Source organism: Sinocyclocheilus anshuiensis, unplaced genomic scaffold (genome assembly GCF_001515605.1).
Source record: "Sinocyclocheilus anshuiensis isolate Anshui unplaced genomic scaffold, SAMN03320099.WGS_v1.1 scaffold782, whole genome shotgun sequence".
NCBI lineage: Eukaryota > Metazoa > Chordata > Actinopteri > Cypriniformes > Cyprinidae > Sinocyclocheilus > Sinocyclocheilus anshuiensis.
This window is the reverse complement of record NW_015546111.1, coordinates 412,570-416,811: the sequence shown is the minus strand read 5'-3', so window position 1 is coordinate 416,811 and position 4,242 is coordinate 412,570. Positions and strand designations below refer to the sequence as shown.

Genomic DNA, 4,242 nt, shown 5'->3' with positions numbered 1-4,242 from the left:
TATTGTCAAGAAAATTATGAATTCTAATAAGAAGAAAAGTAAAGTGAATAATAAGAATGAATAATACACTTCATGGCTGGCACTGTCATTCATGGTTTCATTGCCATTCAGGACTGAACAGGAGCTGTTCAGTCCTGACATCAATTTAGGCCTACCTGAAAGACTATATCAGGGGTGGCGAACTCCGGTCCTGGAGAGCCGCAGTCCTGCAGAGTTCAGCTCTAACCCTAATAAAAACTCACCTGCCTGAAGCTTCCTAGTAACCCTTCAGGCCTTGATTAGCTTGTTCAGGTGTGTTTGATTAGGGTTGAAGCAAAACTCTGCAGGGCTGGGACGTTCGCCACCCCTGGACTATATCATCATTATTTCTTAAAGGAATAGTTGACCCAAAAATGTGCACCCTCAGTTCATTCAAAATGTATGAGTTTGTTTCTTCATCAGAACAGATTTGGAGAAATTTAGCATTACATCACTTGCTCATCAATGGACCCTCTGCAGCGAATGGGTGCCGTCAAAATGAGAGTTCAAACAGAATTTTTCTTAGCATTGCAAGCAGCCTAGTAAAATGTGTGCAACACAATAACTTATCCTGGACTAAGATGGAAAGAAGATAATACACATTTGTAGGGATCGGTGACTGAAATGTCCAAAATGTTTGTCAGCTTTCCTTAATACCTCATAATCCTTAATACATGTAAATTGTATAAATAAATGTATAGTCAGTAACTATACATTTAGTATAGTGTTCACTTTAAACTATATTTACTGTATTTTTACTGTTAATTTTACATGAATTACACTGTATAACAATAACAGTAAGATTCTACCATGTACATAAAATCTAAAAAGGCGCGCCTGTTCCTTTAACTCATCTATGGGCGTGGCTAGCTGTCAGCACGCATTTGATTGACAGGAGAATGCAGGAGAGAAACTTGACCCGCGCAGCCTGTAGTATCCACACTGTATATCTCAGTCTCGTGTCACACCCCCAGTCTGTGACTGTGAGCACATAAAGCTGCTTTACATCATTTGACTTGAATAGTTCACAGTATTCACGGGTGAATATACAGTTGGGTTACGACTTAATACGACACGTTTGTCATTTGGAATTAAAATAAGTTTTGAATGCGGATACTTCAGGTGAAACCGACTGGATATTGCCGCCTTCTCCGTCAGAATGATTTAAATAGCTACTTTAAGTATAAAACGAAAGCTTTTTTCTTTTAAAACGAAAGGAAACCATTTCAGTCACCTGTAACATTTGACAGTAGATGAATCCTCTCACCCTGGACTAAATCGAATTATTGGTAAGTGTTTTGTTTTTAGAATACTGAATAGAATAGAATGGAATAAAAGAGGATAGATTTTTTGAATGTACTCTGGGAATTAGTTACTTCAAAATAGCAGCTTTGAGACGGTGCCATTTTGCTTAATTCATGTTTTTGGTTACACTGGTTGCTGATGCCAAGTTACTCATGTTGTAACATTAACTAGCAAAAATTCGAAAGATTATCATGGTAAGGTTTTATAAAGGAGAACTGTCGAAAAAACGTTTGATAATTTTGGCATCAAAGTTACATTTAAATCCTTTTCAAAGATGTAAAGCTTTTATTTATTTATTTATTTTTAATAATAAATAGACAACCCATGCATGATATAAGAATTTAAAGATACATTTATAATTAAAACAATGATTCTACTCCATGTTCCAGATATTAACAAAATACAAATTGAACCCATCAATTTACAATCAGCTGCATTACTTTTTTACTATTTTTAATCTCTGAAGTCAATGGTTGTGATCCATTTTCCTTCTTTTCTCCTGAGCATGAATTTTCAGTCACCTGTAACATTTGACAGTAGATGAATCCTCTCACCCTGGACTAAATCGAATTATTGGTAAGTGTTTTGTTTTTAGAATACTGAATAGAATAGAATGGAATAAAAGAGGATAGATTTTTTGAATGTACTCTGGGAATTAGTTACTTCAAAATAGCAGCTTTGAGACGGTGCCATTTTGTTTAATTCATGTTTTTGGTTACACTGGTTGCTCATGCCAAGTTACTCATGTTGTAACATTAACTAGCAAAAATTCGAAAGATTATCATGGTAAGGTTTTATAAAGGAGAACTGTCGAAAAAACGTTTGATAATTTTGGCATCAAAGTTACATTTAAATCCTTTTCAAAGATGTAAAGCTTTTATTTATTTATTTATTTTTAATAATAAATAGACAACCCATGCATGATATAAGAATTTAAAGATACATTTATAATTAAAACAATGATTCTACTCCATGTTCCAAATATTAACAAAATACAAATTGAACCCATCAATTTACAATCAGCTGCATTACTTTGTCAATTTTTAATCTCTGAAGTGAATGGTTGTGATCCATTTTCCTTCTTTTCTCCTGAGCATGAATTAAATTATCTAAACATACGTTTTGCACCTAACATGATACTTTTTGTGTGCTCTACTACAGAATTATAGAATACATTTTATGAACACTATACATTATTTGTGATTTTTTTTTTTAAGGGGGAATGTCTGATAATGTACAAAAACGAGATTTGATTAATGATGAATGAGACTGATGTGTGACACTGACAAATCATTTTGTAAGTCAGAAATTACATCGTCGTAGTGCCATACGATGTGTTACACATTTCTTTAAATAATCTAAAATCTATTCAACCACAGTTTGTACATTGTGCAAGACTATCCAGTTACTTTTGGCTTTGTGAATCATGCTCTTGGAACAATAACATGTCAGCCTCTTGCCTTTTCAGTAGCTCACTTCATTTGGAAAGTTTGGTCAGCCCATTTTTTTTTTTAAATAATCGGTTTTTGTCAAACAGACTACAGGAAGCTCTGAGTTATCATTACATCCAGTTCTCCATCCTCATATAAGACTAAAATAGAGAAGACCTTCAACTGCTAAGTTCCCTTGTGAAATCAACAGAGGCTAACAGATGCAGCGATGACAGCAAGATGAGACACAAGTCATCACAAAAAGAAAGAGGGCCCAGCACTGGACTAGGCTCAGCATTAAAGAAAAAATGAAAAACTAAAAAAAGTTTCTTATAAGCAGAGTTTTGGGTCTTATGTCTATTATGTTCACGCTGCTCTTTTCTGTTCAATGAAAGTTAACAGTGAGATGACTTTTAAAAACCAAAAGCCACTCCGGACTCATATCTATCATTTGACTTTAGAACACTTGAACAGCCCTTAGTCACAATTTACTTGCTATGTATGAAAAACAGTGTGAAGATCTACTTCTGTGACCTAAATAAGATAGAAAATCATGCAGACGTTATGATGGTGAGTAAATGTTGACAGGATGTGAAACTCTTTGAGCCTTGAGAAGCTGCAGCTCATTGCAAGCAAAAAGTATAGAGCTTCTCAAGTTCATGTAGTGTCATGCAACGTATCCATAATGCATTAATTAATAGAGTTGCTGAAGAGATTGATTTTAAACTCCACAATCAATCAAATGTTTACCTCAGAAGCTGTAGGCTCCAAAAGTCATATGCTTTGTACACTTCAAAGAGGTTTTCACACATCTGTGGAGTCTTTGGAAGAATGTAGCAGTTGCTGTGGCTGTTGATAAGTGTCTCTTTTGCTGCATAGACTAATGCAGATAACAAATGGGATTTTGGTGCTACTGGTGTCGCATCTGTGGTCTCAGTGATAGAGTGGCTGATTGAGTGTTGGGAGCAAATTGTGGTCGTGTCGGGTTGCTCCTTTGTTTACATCAACTCTCCCCCTTTAATCGAACAGGTGAGAAGGTCCAAGTGCAGCTGTCACTGTTGGGAGGCATCTAGATGTGTGTGTATGTGTGATGTTGTAATGACAGCACAAAAGGGTATGACCACCGGAGATGTTTGACACAGACATATTTAGCTATCAAATCCTTTTGATTAGGCCACAGACCACACTCCACTCCCATATAGGCAAATAGACACTTAGATACTTGATTGATCCTCTCAGGAAAATTAAGGATTAGCTACAGAAGGATTACGAGACAGCTGCTCTTTATTAACCTATGATACTATGCTTTGAAATGAATCCCACACAATTTCTTAACCCATGCAAAGATGCCTTCATTATCATAAAAGTGTCATGATCAGACTCCTCCACTCTTATGAGTTAGTGATGGGAAGTTCGGATCATTTTACCGACTCGGACCTTTGAGTCTCGTTCAGCAAAATGAACGAATCTTTTTTCGAGTCATTTCGTT

At 35.7% G+C, this 4,242-nt stretch overlaps 1 protein-coding gene across 3 annotated transcripts in view; it reads left to right on the top strand.

Annotated features, from left to right (window-relative positions):
- Positions 1-1,290: 1,290 nt before the first annotated feature.
- Positions 1,291-4,242, top strand: part of LOC107700713 (thyroid hormone receptor-associated protein 3-like) — an 18,802-nt gene continuing 15,850 nt past the window's right edge. For 2 of the 3 annotated variants that reach the window (XM_016502460.1, XM_016502458.1), the window contains exon 1: positions 1,835-1,899. The gene's annotated coding sequence lies outside the window, so the exon portion shown is untranslated. Of the gene's footprint in view, positions 1,308-1,834; positions 1,900-4,242 lie in introns of those variants that run through there. The other variant, XM_016502459.1, reaches the window with a different exon arrangement.